This window comes from Canis lupus, chromosome 15 (assembly GCF_003254725.2).
Source record: "Canis lupus dingo isolate Sandy chromosome 15, ASM325472v2, whole genome shotgun sequence".
Taxonomy (NCBI): Eukaryota; Metazoa; Chordata; class Mammalia; order Carnivora; family Canidae; genus Canis; species Canis lupus.
The window spans coordinates 37,136,444-37,148,802 of record NC_064257.1 but is presented as its reverse complement, the minus strand read 5'-3'; the positions used below and the strand labels follow the sequence as shown (position 1 = coordinate 37,148,802).

The 12,359-nt window shown below is 40.6% G+C and overlaps 1 long non-coding RNA gene across 20 annotated transcripts in view; it reads right to left on the bottom strand.

The window, feature by feature from the left end:
• Positions 1-12,359, bottom strand: part of LOC112654405 (uncharacterized) — a 231,175-nt gene that overhangs the window by 196,438 nt on the left and 22,378 nt on the right. Inside the window, exon 1 of one of the 20 annotated variants that reach the window (XR_003133004.3) lies at positions 4,746-4,876. The exons of 18 other annotated variants lie outside the window; for them this stretch is intronic. This is a non-coding gene — a long non-coding RNA (uncharacterized LOC112654405). Of the gene's footprint in view, positions 1-138; positions 636-4,745; positions 4,877-12,359 lie in introns of those variants that run through there. One more of the 20 variants, XR_004805118.2, reaches the window with a different exon arrangement.

Genomic DNA, 12,359 nt, shown 5'->3' with positions numbered 1-12,359 from the left:
AAGGTCTTTTCACCAATTTTTTAAATAAAAAGATGTTTAGCAGAAATATTCTATTAGTAGCTATGAAATTATAGGTTTCTTCCTCCATCCACCCAAACACACTCCACTCTGTGAAATAACAGATACAACATTAATCACCTTTGGAATTTTGCCAGGCTTCTCTCATGGGTGAACTAGCAGGGCTGGACCAAACTGCCTTGAAGGAGGAAGCCCCCCTCACCTCCATGGAAGCCTTTAAAGGCTGTCACAGATCACTCATTCCAACTCTTCAAAGAAAGCAGGAGACAGGATTTAAACGTGTGGGAATCCATCCACACCATCATCTATGAACCATACTTTACTTCTACCAATATCACCTCTAAATAAATTTGCTACGTCAAAGTCCAAACCTCAGTTTCTCTAATTCCTTGGACTGCAGGAAGGATGATCTCTCATTTTTTTGCTACTCCCATTTTCCGATTTTCAAGAGCATGGCCAGTCTGTCTGTTTCTGTTTGATAAGTGTTTATAAGCTAAAGCTCCTTCTGCTGGGAGCAAAATTCCACCTTCAGACTGAGTCACGGCAACAAGTTAGTCGACTGACTTTGCAAAATACCACTCAAATTCTGAAATTAAAATAAATCTGGGATCCCTGGGTGGCTCAGCGGTTTGGCACCTGCCTTCGGCTCAGGGAGTGATCCTGGAGACCTGAGATTGAGTCCCGCATCGGGCTCCCTTCATGGAGCCTGCTTCTCCCTCTGCCTGTGTCTCTGCCTCTCTCTCTGTCTCTCATGAATAAATAAATAAAATCTTAAAAAAAAAAAAAAAAAAGAAATCTGAGCTGTCTAAGAATCACTTTATTTAGCAAGGTCCATCCAAGATAAATCAAATCTAGTATCTCCTTGTCTTGTATGAAACCCCCAAGAATGTCTGGATATAAAACCGCTGTCAATGTTTTGGGCACACAATGTTGAGTACCTCATGAGGATGACATAAAGCAAACAAAGGTCCTTGTGGTGCTTTCTGTGTGCTTGGCACTGTTCTACAACACCTATGAGCTCAATGACTCCCCTAACAACCCTATAAGGCAAGTACTGTTATCTTCCTTTGACAGAGAAGAAAACAGAGTCAGAGGCAACGAGGAAGTTTCCCTGGATCACACGGTAGGAAGTGGTGGGGCTAGGATTTGAATCCAGACAGGCTCCAATCTATGCTTTTACTTGGCTTCTCTCCTTGCCCAGCCATGCTAACCAAACTGCTGTCATTACAGACAAGGATTTATGTCAAAAGGTGATTCTTTTAAATTGGTGCTTTCTTTCCTATATAAGTGGAATTAATTTGCCTGGAACTAAAAGCTTTACTCTGTGAACTGTTCTGGCCCCTTGGCTCATTTTTCTGCGTCTTCCTTGGAGGCATTTCCTTCCATATTGAGCCAGCATCTCCTCCTTTCAGAATAAGTTGGATGTCCTCAGAAGCAAAACTGTTCCTCGCTAATCATTTCAAGGGTACCGTTTACTCCTTTAAAGCTTATATCCTGGAAGATGCTTACTGAATGTGGAAAATAGCAAATAAAGAAGAAAATGCAAAGATAGAAACTGCCAATTAAATAGGGCCTCTGAGTAGAGCATGAACCTAATCGTTGCCTCATGGAATCGGACCTACTGAGGTCAGATCCTGACACTACCTTTTACAAGCTGGACAGGTTGTTTTTTTCTCTCTGTGCTTTAGTTTCCTCATCTTTTTTTTTTTTTTTTTTTTTAGATTTTATTTATTTATTCATGAAAGACAGAGAAAGAGAAAGGCAGAGACACAGAGGGAGAAGCAGGTTCCCTGCAGGGAGCCTGATGCGGGACTCGATCCTGGGACCTGGGCATCACACCCTGAGCCAAAGGCAGACACTCAATCACTGAGCCACCCAGGTGTCCCTTAGTTTCCTCATCGATAAAATGGGCATAAAAATAGTACCATTGCTCAGGATCCTGAGGATTAAATAAACTAATCTATGTAAAATAGTTTGACTCCGTGCATGGCTCGTAGCAAGCCCTCAATAAATACATGTTGTTGCTATTACATTTAGTTGGTCGCTGCAACTAAGCCTAGCCTTCAGCTGCCACTAAGCACTAACAATCAAAAGTTTTTGTTATTTGGGTGTGAAAGTATTAATAGGGATTTTAGGAAAATCGGTTGTAGTCACAGGAAATCCTTTCAGCCCAGGGACAATTTAGCTTTAAGAATTCACTGTGACAGATCTCTACAAATAATTTCATTCCACTTTATTTTGCGAGAGCACAGGCAAATCACAGAATATGACACAACTACTTAGAAAGTTATCAGAGCTCACAATGTTGTCAGACACCTAACCTCAAGCACCAGGAGCAGATTTTTCTATATGGCAAGGTTTTAAGTAACTTGAAAGGATTGCTTGCCTAATTGGTTTGTTGTTGTTGTTGTTGTTTCTTTATATCACAATCCAGATTTCGGCCCAGAGTTACTGAAGTGAAAGTGACCTGGACAGTGGGGAGGTGATTTTAACAATTGTGCAATTCAACAGGAGCCAAACTGTCCATGCATTCAGCTCATCTGTGTCTTTCTTTAGTCCTTTTCTTTCTCTATACTCTAAAAGCTTGGGCTTATGTGTAAGTCCCAACTCTTTGAGGCCACATGGGTGATGTAGAAATGGCTGCTTAGGAACGTGAAATAGAAATTTCCATTGCAAAGAGAGCATAATGCAAGTACTAGAGGAAAACGACTCATTGAGTGAGCACTTGCAATTGAGCTATTCGGTAAATGTTAGACAAAAGGAAAAGGAACAGATTGAAACCTTTCTTCCTCTTGGTTCTAAAATGGACCCCATCACCAGAGAGAGACAGACAGCAGACAGACAGAAGCCTGGAGGCCTAACAGGAGAATCATGGAGAAGCCATTCTGGGTAAAACTCACACTTTTGCCTGAATATCCCAGGGTACACAGGACTGTGATGGGACTCGGGGACTTCTTGCTGGTCCCCAGGGGGCTAGGAGTGAGGAAAGTGCCTCATTTCCCAGTACCTCAGGGATGGCATATTCTTTGGCGATCCAGAGGGGAAGCAAGTATGGACGGATAAAGTAGCACCTTGGTCAAGACATGAATTTTTGAATAAAGAGGCCAATGTGCAGCCTCATCTGACATAAAGAAAGTAGACAGAAAATGGAATGGAGAAAGAAAGCACACAAAATCTCAATTTTTAATCCTACATCTGTGCCTGGGAAAGCTTCCTGCCATCAACATGCAGAAGGCATGGACTCATAAACTACCCAGGTCAACTGATTTCCGTTCTGAAATGAGATTTTAGGCAAATGATTAGCCTCCGGTTCTCTAGATGAGCACGGCATGTCCCAGAAATACTCACCTGTCTAAAGCATCATGAAGTGAGGGACAGTTCTAGCATGAGAAGTCATGGAGGGAGAAGGTGCTTGAAGGGTTAGAGAAGAGGTAAACTTCCTGACAGCAACTCAGTCATTAGAAAGTAAATGGAAAGGCCAGGAAATGCACAATGACTCCTATCTGCAAGAGGTGCCACACCCTCCACTGGGAATTATCCATGCAAATGACAGGGGCACGAAGAGGAGATGCTCTCCTCGCCATTCTGCCACCAAGAGGATGTGGAGAATAGGGGGCGGCGAGAGGCCAAACAGCACAATCTGGTTTCTTACCTGATGATGAACCATCCATAGCAAAGGAAATGGATCATTAGAAACTTTGTAGGAAAGGTATTCACTCTGTGCTCAGGCTTTCTATCTGCAAGCATCATTAAGTCAGTTGAGCCTGGTACCAGGCACAGAATTGCCCTCAGCAAGCAAAATTCTTATTTTCCTGTGGCAGTCTTATTTTTACGTGTTAGGGTCTTAAAATCCTTTAACTTGAGTTATTTTATTTTATTTTATTTTATTTATTTTATTTTATTTTATTTTTGTAAAGATTTCTATCCATCTATTTGTGAGAAACACAGAGAGAGAGGCAGAGACACAGACAGGCTCCCAGGACCCTGGGATCATGACCTGAACCAAAGGCAGATGCTCAATCACTGAGCCACCCAGGCGTCCCTAACATGAGTGATTTAAAAAAGGATTCTACTTATTTCAAAAAAAATAAAAAGATCCTACTTATTTCATATCAAATCAAGTACCAACAAATAACATTGATTCTTCAACACCAAACCATCTTCAAACGCCAAGTGGAAAGTTTACAAAAGAAAAAGAAAAAAAAGATCAGATTTACAAGGGGTCCTCAACTGGCTACTCTGCAGACCTGCTATCATTCCTCATTATCTTTTTTTAAGTCCCCATACAAATTCAACCCAGGTGCTTCGGTTCTTAACAAAATGAATCTGAATTCTGATCATAAATTTTAATGAGACAACACTTTAGATCCTCTCAGTCATTCCAAATGCAAAACTTATCTTTTTCTGTGGTAAAACCGGAAATTCTATTCTTGGGAAACCTTGATCGTTTCACCTCTGCGGTTTTGTCTTTTTTTTTTTTTTTAAAGATTTTATTTATTTATTCATGATAGTCACAGAGAGAGAGAGAGAGGCAGAGACACAGGCAGAGGGAGAAGCAGGCTCCATGCACCGGGAGCCCGATGTGGGATTCGATCCCGGGTCTCCAGGATCGCGCCCTGGGCCAAAGGCAGGCGCCAAACCCCTGCGCCACCCAGGGATCCCCTCCTCCTCTGCGGTTTTGATATAATGAACCAACGTGCGTATCAGTAAGGTCAGAGGGGACAGACCTGGAATCTCAAGCTTCCTGAAACTTTACCTCCCTTCCACAGTTACATATTTCTCATTCCCTTTTGTTCACAAGTTTTATAATTTCACAGAATTACAAGTCATACAGCGTGACACCAAGCTTGATCTTGCCATTATGCTTGATTGTTCAAAATTACACTAGTTCCAGAATGTTGACAGAATTCCTTTCAATATTTTCTCTGCTGGTTTATTAAGTGGCAATGTCATACTTAAAGAAACGATCATTTCTGGGGCCACTTGTTCAATTCTTTGAAGACTGACATCACATTAAAAAATGTTCCCCCCGAATCTTCTACTATTCTTTCTATCCTCAGTATATTTGACATGTCAGAAATAATTATAAGTGGCTTCCTAAATACGGGAGACATTTCTCTTTAATATTCTGGAATGGATGAGCGCAGGATGGCTTTGTTATCAGCTTCACTCTGTTTGGAAATATGCATTCAGCATCAGCAATATCTCACAAAAAAGCAGAGGCCTGCCCTAATGTCTTGGATTTCTCTTTCTGTGAATCCGGCTCTATCTTCCAGGCACTGTTTGTTCCTTACAGATAATTATTAATGGCAAAGGCTCTTCTTCCTCAGAGGTGTCCTTCACCTTCTCATGCCGCTTTTCATATAAACATGTTCAAGGCAGTGACTTCACTATGTTACTTCTTAGTATCAGGGCAGCTTGTTTATTTATTTTTTTTTAATTTTTATTTATTTATGATAGTCACAGAGAGAGAGAGTGAGAGAGAGAGAGAGAGAGGCAGAGACACAGGAAGAGGGAGAAGCAGGCTCCATGCACGGGGAGCCCGACGTGGGATTTGATCCCGGGTCTCCAGGATCGCGCCCTGGGCCAAAGGCAGGCGCTAAACTGCTGCGCCACCCAGGGATCCCAGGGCAGCTTGTTTAAAAACAGGTTTCTGATTACAATGGGGGGTGGCGGAGGAGCAGGATCTTTTTCCCAGAGCTCTTATTTCACACTCTCTCCTTTGAATGGGGTACTGCCTATCATTTTCATCAAAGGCAGAAAATCTGTTTTGTATCCAAGGTAAATGGAGAATGCCCACACCTATACTTCCTGTCAAGGCTTACTATTCTCATATATGGTAGAAAGAAGAAAGAAAGAAGAAGAAAGAAAGAAAGAAAGAAAGAAAGAAAGAAAGAAAGAAAGAAAGAAAGAAAGAAAGAAAGAAAGAAAGAAGAAAGAGAGAAAAAAAAAAAAGAAAAAGAAAAGAAAAGAGAAAAGAAGAAAAGAAAAAGAAAAGAAAAGAAAGAAAAGAAAAGAAAGAAAGAAAAGAAAGAAAAAAAGGAAGGAAGTAGGAAGGAAGAAGGAGGAAGAAGGAAAAAGGGACGAAAGGAAGGAAGTAGAAAAGGCACGGAAAGGAAAGGCCAGAAAGGAAGGCAAACGTAAAGAACCGTCCTTCCCAAAGCAAACAGAAACAGCACAGCCAACGAAAGAACCCAAGACACGCCCCCCCAAAAAAAAAAAAAAGAAAGAAAAAAGCTAGCGAAGGGTCCTGCCCAATCAGTCTTGGTTGTGTCATAGGATAAATAAAGTCATCTCTCTACAAAATGATGTATCCTATGCACCTCTTCAGATGGATGGAAAGCAATCTAATACTGGGGACATTATCCCTTTTCACTGATAATCAAGATTATAGCAAATTTCCTGAATCTTTGATTTGTTGGTTGATATTAGCTCCACTGACGGGCTCTCAGAACAAACTCCACCAGATGGGCTTATGAGTGGAGAGGTCTGCGGCCCTCTGAAATCTCCTGATGCAAATTCTGGCAGACGGGTTTCTGGTATGGCTGCAGACTGATAGACAAAGTTCTTGGCTTGGGCAGATGGAATTGGGCTTCTTCTTTACCACTTATTATTAGCCACATGGCTTTGAGCCAACCACCTATGCTCCCTGAGGCTTATTTTATAAAACACCTTCTGAGGCTTATGTAATACATTGGATAATGTATATGACGGTCAAAGCATGATCCATCATATAACACCATACAAATGCTTGGCATTATTTTTTCTCAAATAATTACCTATGACTAATGAGGAAATAGGTCAAGACCATGGACATCAAACAGATCTAGGGGAAAATCCACATAGAACATAATCATGTTTATTTAGCACTGAGAGCTTTCTTCTAAAGAAATATCATTACTCAAAACTTAGGCTTATGTATATATCATATATACAGGTGACCAATTTTTAATTGCAGTAAAATGTTTGAAACCACATATAGAGTAGATTTAAATTGACACTTCTTAATAATTTGGGAGGCATTTCATTGTCTTACCACACCTAAGGGTGGTAATTATGATTATCAGTGGCTAATTGACTAGAGAAATGGATGGAATCTAAATGGCTCTATGATATAAGTGAGAATAAATTTTAGGCATTAATCTATGCTACCTATTTTGAATACTATCATAGGTTTCTACTGCCAAAAAGTAGAAGTACCTCAATGATTCTGAGCTATCTGACCTGAGCGTATTAGTGATTCCTCTTCTCTCTAGGGGCATGTTAACTACAACAGAAATTTCCACATTCTAACATTTCACCAAGCATGTTGCCCAACATAATGACTTTTGGGTGGAGCTGAAGGCTGGGAGTTCCACTTCTCTGAATCTGATGTACCAGGTTTGGAAAGAACAGCAGGAAGTAATTGCAGGGGTGGGATATAGGGAGGAAACAATAAGCTCTGTCCTGATTCACTGATGAGACTGTCAAAAAAAAAAAAAATTAAATGACTTAAAATTTGAAGAAGACTTTGTAAGTTAGACGGCACTAGACAAGTATAAGACATAATTATTACTCTTAATAGTCTTGCTCAGTTTACAACAGATGTTATATATAGCTCAAAAGAGAAGAATTCTTTATCCAACGATGGTATATCTATTCCTCCATCATCCAATTCTTGCTTTCTCAGCTCATCTCTAAGCCAACATGAGTGACATGTAGAGTCTATTCTTATTTTCTTCTGTTTTTGTCAGAGTTTGACACAGTTGGAATAGATGGGAAGATCTTGCAGAGAACAGAGTTGCAAGTGAATTTGGAAATTTTAAAAATAGCTGTCTCTGCATAGTAAGGTATAAAGATTCCTGTATGTAGAAGGTTAGAGATACTTCTTGTTAATACAGCTAAAAAGCATGTAGCAATTATTGCAGGATGGTGGAATATTCTGAAAGCTTTGCATTCGCACATTGTATCTGTTAGGATGCCATTGTCACAAAAGTCAGATACATGTCACAACGATTTCCACTCTGAGCCTAGCCATCTGAATTGCTTCCTTGAAATAAATAAATCTGCATATGTACATGAGCATGCATGAGAAGACATGGGTATAATTATAAACACAACACAGTTACACGAAACTATGCCACTGGAAGAACCTCGGACACATTTGGCAGAGTGCTATAGAGCTCTACAAAGCTATCAATAGCCATCCGTAAAACAATTGAAGGTAAAACTAGGTTAATCAAAGTAGATATTCATTTCTCCACATGGGATGGGTTGTGTTTGTCTCCTTTATGTCTAATACAATTATCTTTGGAATTCTGCTGTAGGCACAGCACAGAGCTTAAGTAGGAAGGGTAGAAAAGTATAATGGGGCTCCATAATGGGCAGTCCTTTCCTAAATAGAATGAGGGAGATTCATATGGGCTAGCATAGAGTGATCACTAGGTAGGTAGGTAGGTAGGTAGGTAGGTAGGTAGAGAGATAGATGATAGATAGATAGATAAATAGATAGATAGATAGATAGATAGATAGATAGATAGATAGATAGAGGATAGTTGGGTAGATGATACATAGGATGAGAAAGGACTTGTAGAAAATTAAACATAACACAGTCCCAAACAGGTTTCACACACACACACAGACAAGTATATGTATAGAAAAAGTATTTAAAAAAAAAGACGAAGATCCATCTGTTACCAGATGTTCTATGTGAGAAGGGAAGTAGAATTGAGGTGGGAGGGGGGCTCCTTTCCTCTCTTTAAATTTCACTGTGATTACTATCATTTTTATAATTAATTTTTAAAGAAATGTAAGTTTAAAGAAATACACATTAGGGCACCTATACTAAAGGAATACTGAATGTAATTACAGGTCTTTGGTAATTGAAGCTTCTACTTTTCATGCTGCTCACCGGGTTCTGCAGAGCAGATATTCTTAATTGACGTGAAGAGCATCTCGTCTGGCATAGGGTTACTGATCTGTTACAAGGTCTTCCAAAGCTCCACCCAAGACACTACGTCCATGATAACCTCAAATGTAAGGAGGTGAAAATAATAATAAATCCATCCTGCTCCTCAGACTATATTCAAACTCTGCTAAGAGAGTTTTCCTTCTTAGTTTTAATGGGACAGATAGAAAGCACAGGACAAAAAAAAAAAAATCATACTGTACTTATTAAAATCTTATCCATCCAGGCTTAGCATATAACACTCCCCCAATCAGCTGCTTCAGAATATGAGCTCAGATGGAAGCACACACTGTGTTCCCCACTGTCCACAGCATCATTCTCTACATCACGGTCAGTGCATTTAAGCTGGGATCCTTTGAAACATCGGAGCACAAAGAACTAAGAGTCTTAAACATTGGGTCTTATACTCTGCAATAGGATCAACTTGCCTTAACGGTTGGCATACAGGGCCCTAAGCGCTCATTCATTTGTTTGAAAATATGCCTGTATGATGAAGCCAGCACTTTGGTCATGGCTAGGGCATGATATAAATTAGCATCTCTCCCCTCAAGAAACGTGTAATTGTCCAAGCAGTAACTTCAGGTATAGAAAAGATCCTAAAAGGACACCTGGGTGGCTCAGCGGTTGAGCACCTGCCCCTGGCTCAGGGTGTGATTCGCGGTCTTAGGATGGAGTCCCACATCAGGCTCCCTGCCTGGAGCCTGCTTCTCCCTCTGCCTATGTCTCTGCCTTTCTCTGTGTATTTCATGAATAAAATAAAATCTTAAAAAAAAAGAAAAGAAAAGATCCTAAAAATTATCAATCTTTTCTAACCTTTGAAGAATTCATGTACTTGTCTTTGATTATAAAATACTACTCATTATAGAAGGAAGCATTACTTTTTTATGTCCATGACTTTAAAAGTCAAAACAAGGGAGTTCCAAGTTACATGAGGAGTTGGCAAAGCATGCAGTGGGCCAAACTCAGCCTGCCACCTGTTTGTGTAAACAGTTTCTTTGGAGCACAGTCAGGTTAATCTGCTTACAAATCATCTATGGCTGCTTTTGAGCTATAACAGAAGAGGTAAGCAGAAACAGGAGCCAATGCCTTCACTGTGTACATCAGAAGGTATACGTAAAAAAATGTAAAGTACTTGTTTGTCTTCCATTTTGGTATGTTCTTATTTGGGAATCTGTTTCCGTAGGATAGTCTACAAGTGATTTCTTAAGAAACATGTGTGTCTCCTCCCTGATACGATTAAGAACAAAAAGAGATGGCGAAAAAAACAGTACTGTAAAGCATCAGTAGAAAAAAAATATATAAATTAGAAATGGAGGGACTTTACAATGTTTTTTAAATCTAAACTTTGCTACCACTTCATTCACACCCGGATGGGCCAAGGGCTGAAATCTGAATGTGTATGCTAAGGATAGGAGAAAAGATGAATTAAGTGATTAGCAAAATAATGGAGCTTATTTAACCAGTCTTTGAAAATGTTTATAATATTGTGAGAACTGCCCCCAATTCCTCAATGTCTCTTCCTGAAGAGAATCTGTCCAAAAAAAAAAATTGCTTAAGCTAAATTTTTGCAAAACATTTGCATGGATGGAGCTACATAGTGTACTGCCAAAGATGCTCCAATTTAATTATGCCCAGCAAGTTGGCTGGGCCTGTTTGGCACTTCATTAACAAAAAATAAACCTCACTCTTTTTCCTGAGAAAATAGCATTTATAGTATTTTGGGGGATGGCAAAGTTCAGTGTGCTACATTTTGGTATGAAAAAAATGCATGTGATAAATAAAGCTTTAAAGTTTTTTTCTTCTGGCATGGTAACTGACTACCCTGGAAAATCAATGTTTTAGACATGTGAGTGAATAAAAGTCATAAAATTTACCTTTAAATGTCTCTAATCACTGAGAATAGGGGCACCTGGGTGGCTCAGTGGTTGAGCGTCTGCCTCTGGTTAAGGTCCTGATCTTGGGGTCCTGGGATTGAGTCCCGCATCAGGTTCCCCACAGGGAGCCTGCTTCTCCCTCTGCCTGGGTCTCTGCCTCTCTCTCTGTGTCTCTCATGAATAAATAAATAAAATCTTTAAAAAAAAATCACAGAGAAGCAATGCCATAAAGCAGCAAGAGGAAAGATCTGGAAATTGAGAAAATGGAGTCTTGTGACACTTCTAAACTAGAGGAAGTGTTTGGCGTAAGCCAAAAACTTAGTCTTTTTAAATTTCAGCTTCTTTTGGTGGTAAAATATAGGTAAGGTGTGGATGTTGGGAGAGAAGGTAAAATCAAGATACTTGCATAGTTGTGACTCAGTTACTGCTCAGAAGGAAGGGAAGGTACAATTAAATTAAAGGTAAATTACATACATATTAACTCCTTACATTGGAGCTTCCTGACTCAATTACCAACAGTGGAACAGAGATCTTTCTGGTTCTGCACCACATTCTTATCCAAAGAAGTCAGTCTGAATTAAGTTGAGAGGAATAAGTTGCTAACAAGTTGCTAGCAGCTGTCAATGGACTGTGGAACTCACACCAGCACCAACTAGAAAATGACACAGCTCACTCAATGAGTGGAACATGCATAGGGCACTGGTAGAGCTGAGGACAGTTGGGAGGAGGGTGGCAAAGCACACCAAAGAAGGGTTCTTAGAGGAGGTGACACATTTGTTTTTGGTAAAAGAAGCCTCTGAGTGAGCCAGGACAGAGGACCCAGAAGTGACAGAGGCAGAGGAGACAGTAAGAGCTAAGAAATAATAGGGTTCATAAGCAGAATCCCCAGCTGTTGTCTGTGTCTGGAAAGCAAATTTTAAAACAGGAAATTGTTAGAGATAAGATGAGCAAGGCAGGATGTAGTGTATTTAAGGCTCAGACTCAAGTTGGGACCATTCTGGACTTGATCCAGAGCAAGAATACATGAGCCTAATTTAAGCCTGCGAGAGGCAGGTCTGCCCTAGTGGGATGTGCAAGGTGCACTTGAGGGTGACAAAGCTGTTTACCTGGTGCAGGTGGCAGAGAAAGAGAAATCACAGCCAGGCGGCAGCAGTTCTGAACCACCATGGGGGCAGTAGACCCAAGACGTAATTAGGATGGAAGATGAGAGCCAGTCCTGGCAACAAAAATGGGAAAAAGAAACCAAAATGGAGTCTCTGGTGTCTAGTCTAGGTAAATGCTGGCCATGGGTCCACAACATGATGTAGAAGAGCACCGAGTGAGAGAGTTGAGTGAGGAGGACAGAGATGAGGGCCCTGTACGCATGCCAGGGTGGACAGCGCCTGGTGGACACAGCAGGCAGCTGGATATTTGAGGAAGGGGATCTGAGCTATAAGTGACGTGTGTGCATAACTGTAAATCCTGACAATGGATGACAGGATGGGAGGGAAGCAACAGGCTGAGGACGAACCCCGTGGAAG